The following is a 12,466-nucleotide window of genomic DNA, read 5'->3' as shown; positions in this document are numbered from 1 at the left end:
TTAGGTCGTACAGTAACAACTAACTTATTCTGACTGCCCTATAACATAAAAATGATTTCTTATATATAGAGGGATGAAAGGCGATAAGCGGAAGAATGTACAAATAAAAGTGGACTCGAGATAGTAAAGTAATTAGGTACAAAGTTGAACATGCCGGATGTAGATGATACAAATTAAATTTAAGACGTTTGCTAATGATAATGAAAGATGTTTACTAATGATAATGATAATTATAACGTTAAAGGGATATTTATAATGGGTACATTACACCTCCCTCCGTAAAAGAAAATTAAGAATACGATTTATCGGTTCTTAATTTTGGTAGTGATGACGATGTATTTGGCGCAACCGGACTTATATCTACTGCTGATGAATGAGATTCTGAATGTGAGCCTGCTGAACTATCATATTTTACATTATAAGATGGAGCTGATGATGATTTTTTACATAGATTAAATATCGAGTGATTTGAGTGACGTTTCTTACAATATTTGGACAACGAATATAATGAGAATATTATGAAAATTACGAAAATCAAAAGAAAAATATGATTAGTATAACTAGTATCCTGGAAGAAAGTTAAATCTTTATTTAATAATAATTCGTCTGTTGATTTGGCAATATCTTGTAATTTATGGCTTGCTTCTTTTAATGTGTCGATGTGAAGATTAGTAGGTGTTATAGGTAATAGATTTAAAGAAAAATTTTTTGTTTTAGTTAAATTAATGCAACAATCGTCATTTAATTTTAACTGAGGTACAACAGCATTGTGTGTACTATTACGAATTGTTTTATCGGTTAAGAAAGTTGCGGAACTTGTGTATAATTTACAATTTGAGTTAATTTTTAAAATTCCAGTATTTTCTAAGAAAAGGGTTATGTGTGACATTTGAAAGCAATTTAAGGCGATATCAGTTCTTTTGGGTAAAATATAAATCCATGTATTCGGTTTATCCAATTTATGCCAAATTTCTAAGCGAGAGGTTATAATTCTTATGTTGCAATTTATTGGGATATTGAGAGGAGATTTTAAAAGTTCGGTTTCACATATAGGTCTAGAATTTGTATAGTAGAAAGGTTCCGAAGTTACACAAATAAAAGTTGATTCATCTAAATTTTGACAATTAGTTAACTCATTTAAACCTAAATACAAATTATGGTTTTCGGAGATTGCTAGATAATTGAATGACGGTAAAATAAATTTATAATAAGAGGTTGAGTTGTCTAAAACCGGTAATGGAATTAATTTATAAAGATTAAATTGATTTCGATTTACAAGAGGTATTGATAGAACATAGCCAATTCTGTTGTCGGTGAAGAAACATTTGATTGTGAGTAATTCTAAATATTTGTGTGCATTTTCGCGGCTAACTGGTAAAGGATACGTAGATGAACTAGGTAAATGTGGAATTGTTTTACTCAATTCTTCGATCAATTGAAATGGTGTTATGACATAAGGGTGTAAAATGTTTGATCTAGAAAGTAAAATCGTGTCCATAACGGTCGTTATTTCGTTTTGTAATGTTGTAATAACTAGATTTAATAAAGAAAAGTGTTCGTCTAAATTTTGTTTTAATTCTAATGCAAGATACCTATTGTTTATTTTACGGGAATAGTTACTTATTTGTATAAGATTTTCTTCAAAAATTTTGGAGTTCTTATTCAAATCTGTGATGGTATTGTTAAAGTTCGCTATTGTCGAATTTACTACCATTATTTGTTGTTTTAAAAGTTTGCCTAAATTATATTCGTTTTTGTTTATCTGATTTATAATTCCATTATAATATTTAGCATCTGCTTCATCAAGTGTACCAAAAGCAGTTTTTAGAGCATCGCCAACGATATTTAACCAAGCGCGTTTAGTTCTCTTATTATTAATAAGATTTTTGAGATCTACTTCTGATTTATGCAAATAAGGTACTATATGTTTTAATAGTTTTAACGATGATTGACATAACGCCATTAATGAATGTTGATTACTTTGGCAAAGATGCAAAGTTTGATTATAAGCATGATCAATGAACGATAACTTATCTTCTAATGAACTTATATCGAGGTAGGATACTATTTGCCAATGTGTCTCTTGAAATTTCACATTATTTATGTGTTCAAAATATATACCAGAGAAATGGTTAATCGGTGTTACGGTGTACTGTTGTTGATCGGTGATTTGTGCGTATTCAAGTGTTGCTAATAAGCTGATAGACAGAATGAGTTGCCTGGAATAATAAAGGAAAATTAGTGATAAAAATTGATAAGTAAAAATAGTATAAAAATGCCTTAAATATAAGCAAGTTTTAATTTATTACTATGAACTTTATGTTTTTTATTTTTAATCAAAATAGTGTAATTTACTGGTGAATTAATTTCTGTAATTTCATAAGGACCTGAATAATTTGGAGAAAGTTTCCTTGACCTATTTAATTTTGATTGTTCGTTTAATAGGAATACTTTGTCACCAATTTTAAAATTTTGGTTTTGACAGTTCTTATCATAATATTTTTTAGATTGTTCTTTTGAATCTAAGATGTGCTTTCTCGCAATTTCGTGAGATTTTTGCAGTTTTAAAGTTAAGTTATCCATGTAGTCATCGTAAGTGTACTTAAATTCAGGAGATTTTGTTATGCTTGTAGGCAAATTTGCTTTAGTTCCGAAAATTAATTCAAAAGGTGTATATTTGGTTGAAGTATGAACTGTTGTGTTGTAGGAAAACATTGCAAAATCTAACCATTCATCCCAGTCTGTTTGGTTTTCTCTAATGTAGTGTTTTAAATAATCAGCTAAAGTGTGATGACTTCTTTCCAATGCACCATTAGATTGGGGATGGTATGCCGTACAGTTTATCTGTTTAATTTTAAACAGTTTTGCAATTTGTTTTAATAAATTTGAGGTAAAATCTTTTCCTTGATCAGTTACAATTGTTGAAGGTATACCGTGTTTGCAAATAAAGTCGTGAACTAATTTTTTAGCAATTGTTCCTGCTTCATGATTTGGAATTGCATAAGCTTGAGAATATTTAGAAAGATCATCCTGCAATGTCAAAATAAATTTATTACCATTTTCTGATAACGGTAGCGGTCCTACTATGTCCAAAAATATGCGTTCAAAAGGAGTTTCACTTGTTGTTGTAATCACCATTGGTTCTTTACTTTTCTTTCGAACCAATTTATTTTTTTGACATGACTCACACGTTTTTATAAAATTCTTGATATCAGATTTCATTCGTGGCCATTTATAATATTGTTTGATTCGATTATAGGTTCTATGAAAGCCCGAATGTCCAGCACAAGGATTTGAATGATATTCCGTTAAAATCTTCTTAATTTCTTCTTGAGTGTTCGGAATTACGATTTCATTTGAAAGTATGTAAATTTTAATGTTAGTTTTTCTAAAAATGTATCTTATCATTGAACGAATTTTGTGAAAATGGAGTTTATCAAAGGAAGAGTTTAATTTAGGTAAGCTTATGGATTTTACGTTATCAGCAATTAATCGGTTTTTTAATTTTTGTAAAATATTAAACAAATCTTCGTATGATATAGATTCCCAATAATGTTCTTTTGTTATCATATAGTAAATATTTTTGTTATTTGCTGAATTTATTGGTATTTTGATTACTTCGTTGACGTTTAAAGTTTCTGTTTGTAACATTTGATAGCTGTTAGTAAATTTCTCTTTTATTTGTATTTGGACTAATTCCTTACATTCGAGATCCTTTGAAATGCATAAACAGATGTTATCGGTTGAGTCGATAATATTACCATTAACTTCTTCAATATTATCATTGGTGATAAGAGTTGTTCTTATTTTTTTTAAGAAATTCGCATATGATTCATCGTCGTCCTCAGTTCGGAAATGATTGACACACAGATTATCTAGAGGAATTCGGCTGAGGGCATCTGCATTTTTATTTAATTTACCTGGTTTATAGAGAATTTCGTAATCATACTCCTCTAATGCTAGTCGCCAACGTATTAATCTAGAACCCGGATCTTTCACATTAAATAACCACGTTAATGGACGATGATCAGTTATGATTTTAAATTTTCTACCATATAGGTACGGTCGAAAATGTTTTACACTCCAAACAATAGCAAGAAGTTCTTTTTCCGTCGTTGAATAGTTTGATTCGGCCCTATTCAAAGTTCTACTAGCGTAAGCTATTGGTAAATCATTAGGAGGTTCACCTTGCGACAAAACTGACCCGATAGCAAAATTACTTGCGTCCGTTGTCAAATAAAATGTTTGTGTAAAATCTGGATACTGCAATAAAGGTTCATTGGTTAATATTGATTTTAAATTTTCAAATGCGCGTTGTTGTTCACTAGTCCAAATAAATTCTGCGTTTTTTCTTAATAATTTGGTTAACGGTTGTGTTAAAAAAGAAAAATTTGGAATAAACCTTCTGTAATATCCGATTAATCCAAGGAATGTTTTGACATGCTTTTGTGATTTTAGAATAGGATACTCTGAAATAGCTTTAACTTTATTGGGATCAGGTTTAACACCTTGATCAGTGATTTTATGTCCTAAATACATTACTTCGTGACGTAGAAATTCGCATTTGTTTGGTTGAATTTTTAAATTGTGTTCTGATAGTCTTTGAAATACCTCTCTTAATTTTTTATTATGATTTTCTAAAGTATCTGCATGAATTACTATGTCATCTAAATAAACAAAACAACGGTTATTTTGAATTCCAGATAAAACATTATTCATTAATCGTTGAAATGTCGCTGGTGCATTTTTTAATCCAAATGGCATACGATTAAATTGATAGTGACCTGTGTGAGTAGAAAAAGCAGTTTTAGGAGCATCTTCTGTAGACATTTTTATCTGATGAAAACCTGATGTTAGATCTATTGTTGAAAAATATTTTGAATGTCCTAACTGGTCCAAAATTTCAGAGATATTAGGAAGCGGATATGAGTCACCGACAGTTATATCATTGAGCTTACGATAATCGACAACTATTCGCCATTTTTTCATTCCGGAAGAGTCTGATTTTTTAGGTACAACCCATATAGGAGAATTCCATGGTGAATTAGATGGTTCGATAATATTTTCATCGAGCATTTGATTAATTTGCTTATTGACTTCTTCTTTATGAACTTCTGGAAATCGGTATGTTTTAGCGTTAATTGGTACTTTCGATGATGTAGGAATATTATGCGCGATTGTATCTGTAAATGTTAGTTTGTCACCATCGATATAAAAGATATGATTAAATTCATGACAAATTTGTAGTAAAGATTGTTTTTCTTCTGAATTTAGATGATCAGTTCGTAATAAATTTGAAATTTTTTCTAAACGTTCTGATTTGAAATTATTATCAGAGGTACTCGTACGTAATGAGGAAATATTCGCACTATTTTCACTATAATCGATTGGATCTAATGTGACTTCGATATTTTTAATATTAACGATTTTTTCGGTAGTGTTTAAAATTGAGGTTATTATGTTGCTATCTTTGTCAACCTTTACAAAACTTGGACAGAGATAAACGCCTTCAAGTATATCAATATTTGGACAAATGCCTTCTTTTATTTCTCCGTTTATGGCTTTAATTTTTACAATTGTTTCTGTTCTAGGAGCTAGTTGAAATTTTACATTTGAATCAGTTTGATTGTTTTTTATTTTATTTGAAGAAAATTTTTCATTGTAAGCAGGAATGTTCTGACTTAATGGAGGATTAGAATTAGATTGTGAAAATTTTGATTTGTAATCGCGTTGAATTTGCGCACGTATGGGATATTCTAAATGGAATATATCTAGATGTTTATCATTTATAAATAGTTTATCATTTTGATAATCAATTAGGCAGTTGAACGATTTTAAAAAGTCGTTACCTAAAAGACCGTCGAAAGGAATCGGGAAATTATCGGGAACTGCATGAAAAATATGTGTAAATTTCTGATTGCCGATATAGAAATCTAAATAAGTATAGCACAATGTTTTCGTATGCTGAGTCACGTTTATATCAATACCCTTCAGAGTGATAAGATTGTCTTCATAACAATGAGTTTGACCTTTAAGATGAGAAATTTTTACAAGCGAAATGTCAGCACCGGTATCTAAAAGGAATTTACCTGGATGATTTTTTAATTGAGCAATATTTAATGGAATATAACTTGTTACAGCAGCAATGTTTAATGTTGCAATTCGGCGGAAATTTGGTGGGCAGTCCTCGAGTTCTCCGCCAACGTCGAAGAGCCCGGGCAGTTTAAATTACTGCCGTTTGAATTTTGTAGGGACTGTGATGAAGATCTAATGCGGGAATTATTATTTTGTTCCTTTCGCGACTGGTTATATTGTAATTTACGACACTCGTTAATTAAATGACCATTGTTCTTGCAGTAATTACAGAATTTTCTTTGAAAATCATTGTTAGATCTTGGCTGGATTTTAGAGGAAGAATTATTATTATGGAAATTGTTACGATTAAATTTTGAGGAATTACTGGTACTTGGAGAATTGATATGTGTGTGATTCTGAATTCGGTGAACATTATTAAAATTTTTGTTCTGGTTGTGTTGTTGATTTTTGTTCCGACAATTAAATGAATTATGACCCGATTTGTTACAATAATTACAAAATCTACTTGACGAATTATTATTTACGTTTTGATATTTATGAATTTCGTATTTGGATTTAAGTTCCTGTTCCTCGTTAATCGCGATCGAGATTGCTTTTTCTAATGTATCCGGTTTTTGAGCTTTAACTAAAATTGACAAATCTTTATTTAATCCCGTGATAAAAACGTTCAAAGCTTCATTTTGCAGTAAATCAATGTTTCCGTTGCGTACTTCTTCGGTTAAATTGTCACTTAACGAATTTATTAATTTTACGTAGCATGTTTCTACACGATTTGAAAAAGAAACGACACTTTCATTGTGATTTTGCCGACAGGAATTTAACTCCAATTGCCATTGACCAACTGTACGTTTATCTGAATACAAATCTAGTAAATGTTTCTTTAATTGTTTCCAATTTGTAAATTCTCTATTACGTGTTAAAGTTCTCGCGTTATGCGTTAATTTGGTTTTAATAATTGAAAGTAAAAGTGGTTGATTTGCAACTCCAACAAGATTATGAGCTTGATCACAATTATCTATAAATTCGAACAACATTGATTTGGTTCCATCAAACTTAATTAACATTTTTTCTGCTAACTCTAGTGAAATCGACATGTTGGTGAGATTTAAGTTAGGGTTAATTAAATTACTAGATGATTGAATACTTAAATTATTGAGGCTACTTTGATCCGAATTGGGCGTAACGGAATCAATCGTGTTAGTTTCTTCTGAACCGATTGAATGTGGATTAGACGCGGTAGCTCCTTCTAAATTCGTCGTAGCTTCCTTTTTGTGTTTTGACATAGATCTCGTTGTTGGCATCAAACAAATAAATTCACTTACACAAGGGAAGATAACTGCTGGAATCCCATTATGTTACACTGGACCACACGATTTTCGAAAACCTTCACGTCTGGGGTTGAATATCGCCGTTTGTCACCTATAGTAGCGACGATGCAGCAGGTAGCACGAATACACGAACCTTGAAGACCTGGATGTTGCACCACTGGATGATGGACGATAGCCCAAATCGAAGTTTCCCAAACTTGCTGATTGAAATTTCAAATTGAATTTGAAATAAATTTTCCAACCGCACTATTACGATCCCACTTCTGACACCAATTTTGTGATGGTCCGGTGATGGGAAAGAGAAACTCCAGCACTTTACTTCTAACTACTACTATAATTTATTAAAACTTGGAATTTGGAATTGACATTAGGTCGTACAGTAACAACTAACTTATTCTGACTGCCCTATAACATAAAAATGATTTCTTATATATAGAGGGATGAAAGGCGATAAGCGGAAGAATGTACAAATAAAAGTGGACTCGAGATAGTAAAGTAATTAGGTACAAAGTTGAACATGCCGGATGTAGATGATACAAATTAAATTTAAGACGTTTGCTAATGATAATGAAAGATGTTTACTAATGATAATGATAATTATAACGTTAAAGGGATATTTATAATGGGTACATTACAGAACCTTGAAATTTGGGTAACTGTTAAAAGTGTTTAAATATTATCATCGGAGAATTTTTTCAAATTTTTATCGTCATTTATTTTGAAAATACAAGGCTGACTTGATTTTTTTAAATAGCACGAAGGGTGAAGTTTAATCATTATTAAAAGAGCATTTTTTTCTGAATTCAGGTAACATAATACCCACCTTTACTTTAATTAAAATGTAAAAAAATTAAAATTCTAAAATTTTCTGTAATAGTAAAACTAAGTAAGGTTTGAAAATGCTGTTATTGGCGATATCTATCACTTGATATTAGCCAAAAATTAAACTTGGGTGCAATAATTAGTTTAATAATGGTATATTTAAGTAAAACTGAGCTAAAAAAATTCTCATGTTGGTTTATCATGGAGACAGAAGGCCAAAAAGTTAGTGGAAATCATTTTTAACATCTTTTGTAGCACAAAGTTTTTTGTGTTTATTTTTTTTAATTTAAACGTGTTCTTTTTCAATTAAAAGTGTTATTTTAACAATTATTTGTAATTTTTACTTATTTTTTTCAGCAAAGAGCTAACAATAGTTAAAAACAACATTTCCAAAAGTAACAAAATTTTACAGTGTTCAAAATTTTTCGAATTTTTTTTTAAGTTTTGAATAAACTATAGTATGCTGTGTTACACCATAGAAATCAGAAAAAAATGCTCTTCTTAAAAATATTGAATTTAAACTTTGCTGCTATTTACAAAAATCAAGTTAGCCTTGTATCCGAAGAACAAATAGAAATAGAAATTTAATAAACATCTGAAACGATACATTTTATATACTCTTAAGTATATACCAGATTTCAATAAGTTTTGATGAATAGTTCTAACAATATTTAACTGAATCCATACTTTTTGCGATCCTGTATAGCTAGATTGGGATTATTTGTTCCTTGCTGTGTAATTCACTTTTCCCCTGCATTAAGAAAAACGCAATTACTCAGCCTGCAGTGCTTGATGAGCGGCATTTCCATGCCGAGGCCCCAAAAAACGTAAAATTCGTGTAAAGATTTGCACAAGTGTTCGAAAAATTAACTTAATTGAATCCGGGAATGCATAATCTGGAAAATGCAGGACGGAGGTCCTGCGACGCATACAAATCCGTCTTAACTGGAGTGTTAACTGGTAGCTTTCCTCCCCTGCACTGTGCTAAGTGCATATAAATTGCAAGCAGTTAGCCGGAAATGTAATTTTGCACGGCTCTAATCTAATTTATTTAAGATAATGCTATCAATTAAATCTAGATTGGCGAGAGGCATTAAGGTTTTATTGTAGAGCCAGTACTTTAGTGAGGCAATGAATATTTCATAAACGTGACAATAAATTTCATCTGTTGTGAGAAGATACAGTCGGAAGATTTGTTGATGGGAAAACAAACACATAAATATCAAAAGCAACTCCTGCACCTAACAAACGCTTTCAAATTCGGATTTTTCCCCCTCGAACGTCATTAGGATGCGATAGCGTGTCGATACAACGCAAAACCTGCACTAAATGTTCCAATTCCAGCAAATGAAGGATTTGGTGATGGTTTTTTATTTAATAAGTGTCATCAACATTGCATTAGCCCCGAGTTTTTACCGCTGGGGTGGTAAAAATGTCTTTGGACTCTTTATAGTCTGATAATAATTGACTTTTATTTAGCCAGTGAAAGAAAATGTCTTCGGGGTCGGGTCGATGACTTCGAGAGGGGAATTAGGCGGTATGTAATATTCACTGGGAATTGTACAGTCGTGCCGTTGGAAATTCAACAATTGAAAAACTTAGACGGGGCAAATGTGGAAACATAATTAGAGTGCAAATTCGTCCATTATGGAGACAATCAAATCCATTAACAAACAGTAAGGAAATGTCCGGGTAATGGCAACATCAGCATGCTTATGGATGGCCTTATAATATTATTCACTTAGTTTAGGACGTCCTACAGCCCTTTTAGCAAGAAATTTCCCAGTCAGGCTGCCAGATGTTTGAACAATAAACCTCCTGTTGTTTGATTATCTAAAGTTCCGTAACTAGAGCATACTCATATGATGGTTAAACTTCGTAATAGCAGTTACTTAAATATTGAGCTATTAAGCCGTTTTGTGTCAGCGCTGACCTAAAAAAGACCTTAAACTAAAAGCTTCTATGAAACAGTGACTGTGTTATTGTCTTTACGGCGTTGCTTGTGCTAGGTAATGGCCAATTTTCCAAGACTTTCATTTCAAAAGGCTTACGGGCCTTGCCATAATAAAATGATATTATTATAGACACACTATTATTTTGTTCTATTAGTTCTGTATTATTTCTCGCGCTACGAAATGGGAAATATGAGCCATTTCGCAAACATGAACACTTCTATTTGTGTAATGTAGCGTAAATAAATTTTAATTAATTAAATAAATGTGGTGCGGTTTTAGTGCCAGGTGCAATTTTTTATAATGTTTATTAAATTATCTACTGTGTCACGAAATGGGCGTATTTAATAGAATTTAAAATTCAGCTCCAAGGAAACGTATCTCGAGCTTCAATTCTTGCCAAAGCCCCAGTGAAGTGGCTGTCACATCGTGTGTTAAATGCACAAGTTCCAGTCGCTATCATTCAATAGCCATGTGCAGGGTGTTTGCATATAGTATCGCCAACTGTCATCTCCGGCAGGAACTAATTTAACTTTGACAAATCTATAGCTCCAATCTGGCACAGAGCTCGTGGGACCAAGTGCAGTCTCTGTATTTAAATGGAAATTCGCAAAAACTCGCGAGGGCGAAAAACACTGGAGTTAATTAACATTAGTGTCTTCGAGTCGCCCCATAAACCTCCTCCAATAACTCAAAGCTACCGCGCAATAAAAGCTTCATTAGTTAGAATCGTCATAGCTTTAATAAAGCAGAACTTAATGGTAGCAGTATTAGATGAAATTAGAGTGAATAAATCAGAAGTGTAACGAGTAAAGCGGAGTGTGAACCCCGCTCGGAAATGTGCCCTCGGGACCGCTCGACACACGACCTCTTGGACTACGTCCCAGAAAATTACAGATGGGACCAAAAATGAAGGGTTGCCGCCACTTGCGAGGTGACGAGGCGGACGTTTATTAAAACTTGTTGCCAGGACAAAGGAATCTTGGATTAATATGCCCTTAGGCCACTCAATATTAGCAGCGATTCCCTTGATTAAACGTGTCGTAACGCCCATCAAATATTTACAAACAGGCATTTCAGCTAGACTTCTAAATAAGTAGTTTTTCCTCTCGGGTTCATGTATGCAAATGTCCATAGCCCACCACACGATTGATTTCTAGGAAGAATTTCCATAATCGATTAGCCCCGAAGATTGCGTTTGCAAGTTGTCTCCAATAAGTTTTTCGCGACGTAAAAATATTCAATAACCAATTCAGCTTGGCCTCACTGTCGTTAACCAGATTCGCTTCCTTATTAATTTCAAACTTATTTCCTTGCCACCTCATGAGATGTTCGAAAGTCCGCCGAAATAAATTCTCGCCGCTTCATAAGAGGAAATTGCACCTTGCTCTAACACTATTAAATTTGGTGCTTGAAAAATGAATAAACACTTTGTTAAGTCGGTCATTAATATCGGTTTAAACCGTGCGTGGTGTCCAGTCCACTTTTAATTGACACGGCCAGCTAATAAACCAGTTATTAATGATTTAATGATGACGATGTAGAAAGGGGAGAAAACCCCAATTGTCGACACGGCCACATAAGAGTAAACATTACAAACAGTGAGTAAGCAAATTCCGGTGATAATTTTATTATTTAACACTATTACACCGCACCTGAAGTTGACTCATAAAACCTGGCCGCTGGTTCAAAAAGTTCGCTGCAGATTATTTGATAAAAAATAAGAGAGTGCGAACACTTTCGCAAAATGCCTCTGTTGGGAGTTATCTATCATCTCCTAAAATTTTTATAATGCGTTACCCTAGCGTGTTGCTCTACAAGCCTGTTTAAAATTTAATTTAAAAAAAAAACGTTACTGTAATAATTACAAGTTTAAAACTGTTCATTTTGATATCGACAGATTGGTATTCGGTGCCATATGTTTCCGTTAGTTTACGGATTTTCTGTGTTTACCGAAGTTCTTTAAACCCCATTCAAAAGGAGCTTAAAAATAACCATAAACACACAGACGTCTCTCATGCTGCCGAAACAACCCTGTACTAAAAAGCTTTCTCAATTCCCGATCCAAATTTACAACATAATCTTGGCCGCTCCGAATGATTACGTTATAATTCGTGGGAATCTATTCTGCATTAGTTTTAAATCTTGAGGAAGGTGAGAATGGAGTGCGCGGAGTGGATGTTTTGTATTCGTTTTCGGTCTAAGTCCCTCTATGGAGACGTAAACTGAAGATAGGTCATGGCCTATAAACCCGAGTTTATCTCTTTG

Source organism: Tribolium castaneum, chromosome 6 (assembly GCF_031307605.1).
Source record: "Tribolium castaneum strain GA2 chromosome 6, icTriCast1.1, whole genome shotgun sequence".
NCBI lineage: Eukaryota > Metazoa > Arthropoda > Insecta > Coleoptera > Tenebrionidae > Tribolium > Tribolium castaneum.
This window is presented reverse-complemented; position numbering follows the sequence as displayed.